This window comes from Marmota marmota, unplaced genomic scaffold (genome assembly GCF_001458135.2).
Source record: "Marmota marmota marmota unplaced genomic scaffold, marMar, whole genome shotgun sequence".
NCBI lineage: Eukaryota > Metazoa > Chordata > Mammalia > Rodentia > Sciuridae > Marmota > Marmota marmota.
Window position 1 is genome coordinate 234,209 of NW_025999946.1, and position 12,320 is coordinate 246,528.

Below are 12,320 nucleotides of genomic sequence, written 5' to 3' on the forward strand. Positions count from 1 at the left end.
ATATATATATATAGTACTGGGGATTGAACTCTGGGGCATTCAACCCTAAGCCACATCCCCAGCCCTACTTTGTATTTTATTTAGAGACAGCCTCACTGAGTTGCTTAGCGCCTCTCCATTTGCTGAGGCTGGCTTTGAACTCACGATCCTTCTGCCTCAGCCTCCCCAGCCACTGGGATTTCAGGCGTGCACCACCTTGCCCAGCCAAACATTATATATTTTAACCTTTGCAATAGCCCTGAAAGTTTTCCTATTTTATTGATAAGGAAAGTGAGCCTTAGAAGGGAAAGCAAGTGGTCCACGACACTTTATTGCTCAGGGGCAGAGCCGGGAGTTCATCTGTGTCCTTCTGACTCTGTTTTCCGTGGCAGATTGCTTTATTATTACACATTCACTGTCCACCACCCAACCTGTGAGGTCATTCTTTCAGTTCTTTTTGTGTTGCTCTAACTGAATGCCACAGACTGGGTAATTTATAAACAATAGAAGTTTATTTGTCTCATGGTTCTAGAAGCTGTGAAATCCAAGATGGAGGGGCCACATCCAGTGAGGGCCTCTGCTCTGTGTCTAATGTGGCAGAAGGCATCATGTGGGTGAAAAAGAGTGAGAGCAAGAGGGGGCCTGGCTTGCTTTAGAACACACCCACTCCTAAGATGATGGGTGTTAAGCTATTTATGCATACAGAATCCTCATCACCTAAACACCTCCCCTAAGGCCCCACCTCCCAACACTGCTGCATTTGGGGTCTCATTCAAGCCACAGCAGCTATGCTCAGGGCTCTCCCTGCTGTGAGTCATATAACTTACAATGCTTTTGCTTGCAAGTTACAGAAACCCAACTCAAGCTGGGTTAAACTGAACTGGGAACTTGTTGTTCATAAAAAATGAAATGTGTGGGATGAGAGAAACTCAAGAAAGGTGGGCCCAGTGGCTCACCAATGTCCCAGGGCCCCACTTATCATTGTCCCCTCTGTCCTGTCTCCTCCCACAGTCCTCATCTCTCCTATGGTGGCTCCTACAGTGGTCACAGGATGTCGTCCATAGCCGTCAGGGTCCTTCTGTTAGATCCCGAGACAAGGACATGAAGATAAGTATGTGATTTGGGAGGTGATCCCTGGAAACACTACTAGGAAAATGAGAAGCTCAGATAAGGAAAGAGAGCCCATAAAGAATTATCTCAGCACAGTGGTGCACCTCCCCAACAGGTGCACACCTGTAATTCCAGTGGCTCGGGAGGCTGAGGCAGAAGGATCACAAGTTCAAAGGCAGCCTCAGCAATGGCAAGGTGCTAAGCAAATCAGTGAGACCCTGTCTCTCAATAAAATGCAAAGTAGGGCTGGAGATGTGGCTCAGTGGTTGAGTGCCCCTGAGTTCAATCCAGTGGGCTTGAAAAAAAATATATCAAGAAAAGAAGAAAAGTACTTCTGAAAACTAGAATGAGGTTTTACTGAGAAATGTTTTATGGAACAACATAGAACCAGGTGTCAGAATTATCCCACCAAATGGTACTGGACACTTCAGCCTGCCTCAGGAGCAGGCAGAGAGGCCTCCAGGAGCCAGAAAAAAAACTCAGACCATAATTCAAAAAAAGTGAGGGGATAATAACTCAAAGGAGGATAAGGGGTAGGTGAGGGCATCAGGGCATCCGTTAGGCCAAGGAGTGTGCTTCTTCAATCAAGCCCACTGGATGGGGAAAGATCCTTCCCATAGCCATCCCACAGAGGGCCTGAGATTCGCTCTGGTGTGCCCTGCTAAGGTCCCAGTCTACACCTGAACCAACCCCTAGGTTCAGGTGAACTCTCTGCCCTGACTGCTTCAGGTCACTCACCACTGTGGTGAGAAATAGGGTCATGCTGACTGGCTGAGGCCAACCAGGGCATCCCCAGGGCTGGCAGTGGGGCTGGTCCAATCAGAACTGGGTGGCAGCTGCTCTGGAATGCTGGGCAGGTGGGAAAGATTCTGAGGAGCAAGAGACAATGTCCATCACAGAAGTATTAACTACAAAGAAGGTAACTGAATGAAAATAGAACTTGAAGGAGGAAGGATATGGGAACTTGGAGACTCAGGGCTCAGAGAGGAGCTTCAATCACATGTGCTACTAGGGTCCTCTACTCCTCTGTCCTCCAAAGTGACATCTGGTCTCAGCTAATACATCTCCAACAAAGGGGAGTCCACAAACCTACAGATTAAGCCACAGTGGTTCTAGAGACATCTATGACCACTCTTTGTGCCTTCCCCTATTGGCCCAGCCAGCCCTCTGGGGAATCCAGGACACGTCTGCTTCATCTGTGAGTCCTACAGGGACATGTAAATGGTGATTACAGATCCCTAGGACCTCGCTGGAACAAAATGACCACTCCCAGCCCTGTGGCCTCAGCAATGATGGTCACAGAAGAGTCCCAACATCTGGAATGGGGAGCTGGGGAAGCCCTGGGAAAGGCATTTTGGAGCTGGTGGAGCTTCGGATGAGTTTCTTCCTGAGAAGTATTGGCCGGTCTCCAGGTCAGCCAGTTTAATACTCAGAAACAAATGGCCTCTATCCTAGGGAGGCGCCTAACTCCCCTGGGATGTTTATTTGGAGGTGTCACCTCCCCAACATCCTGACACTCTGCCTGCCTCTCACCCCGTGGGCTCCCACAGGAACTCTGACGTGCCTAGAGGTGGCCCTGTGCCACGTGGCTTCAGTTTCTGGATCTAGGCTCCTTCCATCTGGCCACAGGCATCCAGACCTCCACAACCAAGGGGCCACTGCAGTGAGCATCCCCCAGTGAGTCTTGTGCTAGTCAGATAAATGACTTTGAAGTTCAAAGCCCCAGTTTCCCCTCTGAAAAGCAAGAAAAGGAACCTATCCGTGGAGATACTCTGGAAATGTGGAAGCACAGAGCATTTGGTAGGTTCTTCACAGGTGTGTGAAGCAGTCAGGACAGAGAGTTTACCTGAACCTAGGGGTTCTTCACAGTGCTTTATTGGAGAAGTCTCCCCCTGATGCTCCCCTGATTATCAGAAGCTGTTGAGATGGTCACTAAGACCTTGAAATTCTTCCCCCAAGGAAACCCTCCTGCCTTCCTCCAAGAAACCCTCACAGGTCAGCCAGGTAGCTAAGGCCCTGCCCTCTCTCAGCCCTTCTTCCCAGCTTCTTTAGACAACTGTGGTTCTATCTTCCCCTCCCTTTGTTTGGAAACTGTTCCCACCCGGTCATGTGTCTATAGAGGGAGCCACTTGCTGTATTGCCACGCATGCCCTGGGTCTTTGGTGACCTCACACCCTAGTCTGGGTTAGACAGTGCTCTCCACTTAGATATTTTGCTTTGCAACAAGAGAAAAGAGCTGATGCATGGAGAGACGAAGCAGGGCCCAGAGACACAGCCCATCTGAGCTCTTGGTCCAGGCATTCCCCAGCCCTGTCTGTCCCAAAGACTAGTGGCCCAAAGCATGCTTAGGATACATGAGGAGCAGCTCATTTTTCTCAACCTCTCCTGAGGTCTAACTGGTTGAATTTGGAGAGGACATTTGACCAAGGGGAATTAATCCAGAAATCAGACTTCTCTAGTATTTCCTGGAATTGCAACACAGAGGCGAGCTCAGATATCTGCCTGTGCTAAGCTTGTGAGGTACATAGACAGAGCTTTCAGGGCAGACGTGAGGAAACTTACCTAGCAAAGAAATAGCTATGCATGACTCCCAGAGCCTGAGAAGGTCAGTGGGATAGGGGGAGAGGCTGGGAGAGGGGCTGCCTTGGCTCTGGCTGGCTGCCCACTCCTTTCCAAGACCTGCCCCTCCTGCCCTTGGGCACCTGAGATACTCTGCCTCTGTCTGTAAAGTCTTCTCTTTGCTCATGCTGATGAGTCAGGGCTCCTGTTCCTTGCCGTGGCTGTCTTATTCCACTACCAACATGAAGAGGGTCCAAGGTCACCCTTAGGGATTCTGGGCAGCAGGTCCCTGACATGACTATGATATAATTTACACCCAGAAATTCACCATTTTGAAGTATACGATTGATATGTTTAATTATAATGTACCAACAAAAAAAAATGGAAAGAAAAAAAAAGAAAGCATACAATTGAGTGTTTCTTCATGTATTCACAGAGTTGTGCAACCATCACCATCAGCAAATCCAGAATATTTTCAAGACCACAGAATGAGACCACAGGCGCATTAGCTATCACCTGCCTTTTCTCCCTATCCCTCTCCAGCCCTGGCCATGCAAAAAAATTACTTTCTGTTTCTGTGGATTTGCCTATTCTGCACATTCATATACATGGAATTGAAAAACATGATCGTTCATGTATGAGTTGATTCTTCCCCTGCTGTCTCGAGGGTTACCTGTGTTTACCATGTATCAGTACTTTATTTCTTCTTATGGCTGAATGAGGGTCACATATTTGTACCCATCATGAATTGATGGGTTGTTTTCCCTTCTCATCTATGGCAAATAGTGCTACTACAAGCGTTTGTGTACAGCTCTTTGTTGAATACCTGTTGTCAATTCTTTGGGGTATGTATCTTGGCGTAGAATAGCTGGATCATATAATATTCCATGTTTAATTCTTTGAGAAACTGGTTGTTTATAGTGGCCACACCACACTTCACATTTCCAAAAACAACGTTTGAGGGTCCTAATTTCTCCACTTCCTCCCCAGGCTGGGTGGGTGTGAAGTGATGTCTCCTTATGGTTTTGATTTGCATTTCCCTGATGAGGCATTTCTCAAATGCCTCCTGGCCATTTGCCCACCTTCTTTGGAGAAATGTCTATTGAGATCTTTTGTACATTTAAAAATTGATATGTCTTTTTATGAGTTGTAGCCATTCTTTTATATTACGGATATAGGTCCCTTACCAAATATATGATTTGCGAATAATTTCTCCCATTTTGAGTGTTGCCCTTTTACTTCTTTGACTATATCATTCGAAGCACAGAAGAAGTCTCCTTTGTCTACTGTTTGAGTTAGCTTTTGCATCACTGTGACCAAAATACCAGACTAGAAGAACTTAGAGCAGGAAACGTTTATTTAGGGCTCATGGTTTCAGAGGCCTGAATCCACAGGTTGCCGACTGCATTGCTCTGAGGCCAAGGCGAGGTAACACATCACAGGGGAAGGGACTAGCAGAGAAATGCTGCTCAGCTCATGGCAGGTCAAGACGCAGAGAGGGAGAGAGAAGGGGGCCGCAGGGAAGATGCACCCTTCCAGGGGATTCTCTCCATGACCCTCCTCCTGCCATGCCTCACCTCCCTAGTTACCACCCAGTTCATTCAAACTAGGATGATTTGATTAGGTTACAGCTCTCACAATCCAATGGTGTCACATTACTGCATTGATGTCACAATGGGGGGACACCTCACTTCAAACCAAAACATCTACCTTTTTGATGTTGTTGCTTGGGCCTTTGATGACTTATATAAGATACCCATCTTTTCCTTCAGTTGATTCCTTCCATCTGTTGAGTTCCAGAATAGGCCCCATGTTTGCAAATATCTTTTCTACTCCTTGCATCTTGAATGAGTCTATCTGCCTCAGATAACAAATTCCCCCAGGAGCAGTGACCAACTCTGAAAAAACAAGCTTTTTAATGATGATCGCGATAATGACCCAAGGGTCAGTAAGCTTTCCCTTGAGTCTAACCTCAGATTGCAGAATAAATCCATTTCCAGATTCTGGAGAGGACTTGGTTGTGAAGGAGAGGAGGAAAAGACCCTGACACAATGGAGGGAGTCTAGAGCTGCCACACGACTTGGAGCCAGACCATCATCAGCAAATGGCCTCCAAGCCTGGCTTTTCACCAAGCCCAGGGCTGCACTTTGAGCTGAGACAATGGTGGGGTTTGGGAGCTGGCACGCCCTCTTCAAATCCAAGAGAGAAAAGGATGGTGGCTTGGCAGGGTCAAGGTCCCGGCACTGTCAGCTTGGGCAAAGGACAGTAACCCAAACAGGGCAGGTCGAGAGCAGGGAACAGAGGAAGGTGGTGCTCAGCTCCTGAGAGCTACAGCTGGCTTTGGTCAGCAGTCTTGGACCTGACCCTTGTCAGATATTTGTCTCTGGGGATCTTCCCAGGCCAAGAAAGAGCAAGGCCACCTGAAGCAGGCACATTTTCTGCCAGTGGACAGGGGCCATAGTGGACCAGCCTGAGATTTCAGGCTGCCCACCCCCCTGGGCATTAGCTGAACTCAATACATGTGATCTGTCATCACTGAGAGAACTCCCACCATATGCCTGTGCTGGACTCCATGATGCCCTCTGTCCAGGGCCTCAGCTCTGGGCCTCCAGGCTCTGGGGTTTGGATTGGTGCTTCAGTCTAGCATCCCTGCTCAACTCCAAAATCATAGATGAAATACAGGCTCCTCATGTTGGATTACCATGCAACCAAGTGTGATTCTGGACGAGTCACTCTCACCTCAGGGAGATGATGTAACAGGTATCACAGGATGACTGTGAGCAGGGTGTATGAGTTAGGGTTCTCCAGAGAAGCAGAGACAACTGGATATAGATGGGTGATAGATAGGTAATAGGTAGGTAGGTGGGCAGAGAGATAGACAGGTAGATAGATATGAGGGGATTTATTTTGGGAATTATGTCACATGATGATGGGGGCCGAGAAGTTCCCTGATGTTACCTGTAAACTGGACTAGCAGGGAAGCCAAAGGCCCGGGAACCTGGAGCTCTGATATCCAAGGGGAGGGGAATATGGATGTCCCAGCCCCAGAAGAGAGAGGGAATTCATCTTCCCTCTACACTTTTGTCCTACCAGGCCCTCAGTGGGCAGGAGAATGCCCGCCCACATTGGTGAGGGTGGATTTTCTTTACTCAGTCTACTGATTCAAATGCTCAACTCTTCTGGAGACACTCTCACGGACATATTCAGAAATGATGTTCTGCCTGCTATCTGGGCACCCCTTAATCCAGGCAAGTGGACAATTAAAATCTATCATCATGTATATAAAGATCTAAGGCAACACAGAACTGATAGATAAATGGAAAACATTGATAAACCTGATAAATATTGATAAAGCTTGATAAACAGAAAATATTGCCATCATTAACTACAGAGCCAACTCTCCATCCTGATCTTACTTTTATGTCTTCCTTAACCTCCTCAATCAGTACCTGAGCCCAGATCTCTGTCCCGAAGACTTGACTAGCTTATTAGTCCCAGTCGTGTTCACCTGGAGTCTTGAGGCACCTCCACTGTCTCAGCACCTCCATGCTGAACCCATCTCCCCATGAAAACTTGCTTCCTCATGGTTGCAATCTCAGGAAGACCCCAGCGTCCAGCCAGTGGCCCAAGTCAGAAAGCTGGGTGTCATCCTAAAGCTTTGTCTTCTAAAGTCCCCATATCCTGTCGGTCAGCAGACCCTCCTGGACACCTCAGACCCATCCTGCTGTCTCTGCCCATGAGCCATGTGCATTGAGGGTCACCTTAGGGCTTTCCAGGAACTTTCTCCTCACACACGACTTCCTCGTGTCTTCTTAGTTGCTTTCCTACCAACTCCTATCAGGCTTCTGCCTTCTACATACCCAGGCTCCCCTCTTGAAGATCCCCAACACCTCCACAAATCTCAAGCCAACAGTCAATACCTGGGCCTCATCTTTCCTGAGCCATCTGCAGCATTTGACCTGGTGGACCACTCCCTCCTGAGACACCCCTTCACTTATCCTCCAAGACCCTGCCATCGCCTGATTTCCCTTGTAGCCCTCAAGCTGCTTCTCCTTCGTCTCTCTTGCTGAGACTAAGTGTTGGAGTTTCCTAGATCTTAGTTCTTTTTTACTCTTGATTTTTTTTATTTGTAGGTGGACACAATAACTATATATATATATATATATTTATTTTTATGTGGTGCTGAGGATCAAACTCAGGGCCTCACATGTGTTAGGCAAGCGCTCTACCACTGAGCCACAACCCCAGCCCCTAGATTCTTAGTTCTTAACTCATATTTTCTACCTATAAGTTACCCCACAGTATCCTCAGGGGAATTTTTTCAGGTCCCCCAAGACTACCAAAATTGGCAGATGCTCAAGCCCCTTATATGAAATTACACAGTGTTTGCCTATGGTCTATGTACACGTCTTGTATACTTTAAATCATCTCTAGATTACTTAAAATTACTATACTTATAATGATATATTCTATACCTAGTACAATGTAAATGCTTTGCACATAGTTGTTCTAGTGTATTGTTTAGGAAATAATGGCAAGGAGAATAAGTCTGTCCATCTTCAGCACAGATGCAGGTTTTTTTTTTTTCTCTCAATATTTTCAATTTGCACATGATTATTTTCATAGATGGGAAATCCATAAATATGAGACCAATGGTTCTTACTCAATAGGGAATCTCATACTGTCCCGTGGATCTCAATCCTGTCTGTATGTTTGTATTAGTCAGTTTTCCACCACTGTGACAAATATCAGAGATAAACCAACATTTAAGAAGGAAAATTTTGTCCTGGCTCATCATTTCCAAGGCTTCAGTCCATGGTTGTTTAACCTAGTTGCACTTGGTTCTGTGGCAAGACAGAGCATCATGGCGGAAGTGTCAGATGGAGAAGAGTTACTCACCTCTTGGTGGCTGGGAAGCAAAAACAGAGGGGAAAGGGCTGGGCTCCAAAGACAGCCTCCCCCACCCCAACAATCTAACAGCCTTCCACTTCAAGTTTCCATCACCTTCAATAGCACCACAGCCTGGCAACCCAGACTTCCACTCATGGCCTTTGGAGGACACTTCACCAAAGCACAGCAATGTGGACTAGTCCTGAGCTTTCTTAAGTTTTTATATCTAACTGCTTCTCAGTATCTCTGATCAGCTGTGTAATGAACATCTCAAATGAACCATTTCCCAAACCAAGCTCTCCTCTTTCCTCAAGCCTCCTCTCCTGCAACCCATCCTTCCCATCTCAGCGAATGGCCACTTTCAGTTGCTTAGGGGAAAAAAATGGTGTTATCTCTAATGCTTTACAAGGAATCTGTCAGGAAATCCCATCAGCTCTACTCTAGAATCTGTCCGAATCCACACTCCTCACCTCACCAGCGCACGTGCTGTTCCCGGACACCGTGATCTCTTGCCTGGATTCCCATGGTGGCTTCAAAGCAGCATCCATACTTTCCGCCCCAGCCTACACATGAGCTTCCAGTGTATGAAGGCTCCTGTCTGCCCACCCAGCCCCCCCCCACGCCTCTCCTTCCACCCTCAGGAAAAGCCACAGTCTTTATAATAGCCACAAAGCTCTCCACAGGCCCCTAACTCATCACCTCCAGCTTTTCACTTGGTCACCCAAGTCCTACTCTACGTCCCACCATGTTCCACCTTGAAGCCTTTGAACTTCCTGATTTCTGTCCTTGTTATGGTCTCCTCTTAATGTCCCCAGACAGTACTTCCTCCCTTAATTCAGGTCCCTCATCTCAGAACTGGGTAAATTCAGGAATGCTGACCAGGAGACGAGAATTCCAGGGAGGCTGGGTGCCCGGAGCAGGTAAAAGCTCTGTCTGTGGCTGCAGTGAAGGGGCAGGTGTGGCCTGAGTGGAGACTGGCCAGAAGGGTTCTGCCTTTGCTGAAACTTGGTCTGTGGCATTGGGCGGTCAGATGGCAGGGACCATTCCTGAGTTAGTTCTGTGAATCACAGTCTAATTACTCAGCAGGGAACAAAGAAAGTGAGGGTGGGATGTAGAAGAGGAAGAATTCAGTTTAAACACATCTAAAGGCATGTGGAACTGCAACAGGAGAGAACACACTTTCCTATTTCTGGTATCTCTAACAAGAGTACAAATTTTGAACTCAGAGTTAACAATAGCGATGTGAATTATCTATCTATCCATTCTTCCTTTCTTATTAGCATAAGAACCCTGTTGTTAGGTGTACACATTAAATCTGGAATACAAGTTTATATCTCTCATATTCCCTTGTAACTAGCTATGGCTTTGTGACTAAGTTCTGGCTTCCAAGTTATCATGGCACAATGGCTGGAGCTCCAGCAGCTATTTTAGACTGTGAAATGATTTGAAGGAAAGAAGCCAGTGCATACGAGATGGAGCAGAAAGCTAGGAACTTGGGCTCTGATGACACCTGCAACTTTCACACTGGCGTAGTGTTTCTCTCTTGTATGAAAGTTACCTATCTCCATGCTACTTTCATGTCCAAGAGAAATGCTGGCATCTGGCCAGAGGGCAAAAGAGAGTGGGGGGTGGGGGGTATTGACTTTTATCACAAGCCTTCTCCCTCAATAGGGATATTAATCTATTATTAATCTGTGATTAGGCTGAGGTTTTCTCCTATGTGAAAATGGACCTATTTGTTATTGATAAGAGTTCCAGTGGCCCTTGCCCAGTAGATATCTGTGGAACCTGTGACTATTTCCTTATTTGAAGAAAGGGATTTGCAGATGTAATTAAGTTAAGGCTCTTAAGATGGTACCATCCTGAATTACCGATATTGCCTAAATCCAATGACAAGGGTCTTTTGGGGAAATTCACAGAGAACAGACATAAAGTAGAAGAGATGATGTGACCACAAGGACCTATTGATGTGGCCACAAGGCCACAAGTTAAAGAACGTCAATAGCCACCAAGGAGCTAAAGGCAAAGGAACATCCTACCCAGCTGCCATGCTGACACTTTGATTTCAGACTTCTGGCCTCCAGAGCCATAGACAATGATTTTTGCTGTTTTGTGCCATCGAGTGCGTGGTGATTCGTTATACCAGCTACAGAAAATCAACATGAGTCACTGAGACAATGAAAGTGGCTGAGGTTCCTCAGGGAAGGCTCAGCATCCTGGGAGACCAACGGCTAAGGCTGGCAAAGGAGAACCTACCCAGGAAGTGGCCAGAGAGGAGGAAAGCAGGCGATCATAGGGCGAGATGAGCACCAGTATCAAGCACCTGAGGCAGAGCCAAGGTGTGGGTCAGAGCCGGGAACTGGACCATTTAAACACCAGGAAGGGCAACTTTGACTTTCATCAAGGCATTTTCAGTGGATCAGTGGGAGCAGGAGTGGGGGCAGAGATCTGGGGATGAGCGGGTGTCAGAAATGGGGAAACAGCCTGGAAACTCTCCCAAGTCTGAGCGTGAAGTGACAGAACAGCTAAAGAAAGCAGAAGGATTCTTTAGATGGTGGAGACTCAAGGATGCTCAGTTGTCGATGAAGAAATAGGCGAGAAAGGAAGGTTGAAGATACGGGGTGACTGCAAAAATAAGGTTCCCAAGCTCCAGAGGAGCCCTCCTTCTTCCAAAAATAGATCCCACTACAGGTGAGTAACAAAGGCTGTGGCAGGATGTGGAGGGACCATCCATCCAGTGGCTTCTATTTAGTCTTTAGCATGAAAGATAAGCTCACCTGAGAAAATGTTAGGATAGAAAATTGTGAGAGGAAAAGTGGGAGAAAGGTTCTAAATAGGCTTTGAGAAACGCAAAGAGACAGGGGAAGTCTTTCTGAACTCTGCTGAGGGCCAGTGGAAGCTGGAAACCAAGAATTTGGTGGCCCCAGCCTGTGTCATTGGGCAAAGGTATCCAGCATCCCTTGATAACCTAGGCCAGTCCAGAGGAGAAAGACACTGGGTGAATTGACACTGGAAATTCTGCAGGCATGTGGGACACCAGACAAATGGGACCAGTGGGAAACTAACAAAAGTGATTGACCAGGTGTACCAAGACAGGTAAGGTGGATGGGCAAAGAAGAAAATGGGGTAAGGGAAGCTGGTGGCTGAGCTAGACAGAGAGGAGGTCAAAGGGAAATGTTTGCATTTTCAATGTCAGAGATGGAGCAGTTCTGAGTGACAAAGCCCAGAGCATGGTCAAGGGAAGTTCAAGGACCGAAGTGCAGCGGAAATGACAGTTCCAGGAGATGAAGCAATTAAGGAGCTAAGCCAGGTTGGGTGGTGATAGGTCATCATTTATTTTATTGTCCACTTTTTAAAGAGAAGGGAGGTGTTATTAATGCATCATCCACCCCAGAATAACTGGCGTGACTCTAGACTGTCCTAAGCAAGCCGCATGGTGAGCCTGGTGCTTGGCCTCAGGATGGAGGGAAAGACAGGGCCCTGGAGCAAAGCTATTAGGGACAGGTGGGATTGCAGGCAGCTGAGCAGAGCGGAGGAAGGTGGCATGGCCCACGCCAAGAGGCTCACCAATCGAGCTACTCAAGAGGGTTGTTTTAATTTGTATTGTGCTACTGTAACAGAAAGCCAAAGACTGGACACTTTATCAAGAGCAGAATTAGATTTCCTCACAGATATGGAGGCGGGGAAGACAATAGCAAGATGCTGGTTATCTGGCCAAGCCCTCATTCTGCATCTTGCAGTGAGGAAGGCCAGAGGGCAAGAGAGAGTGGGGGGCAGGGGGT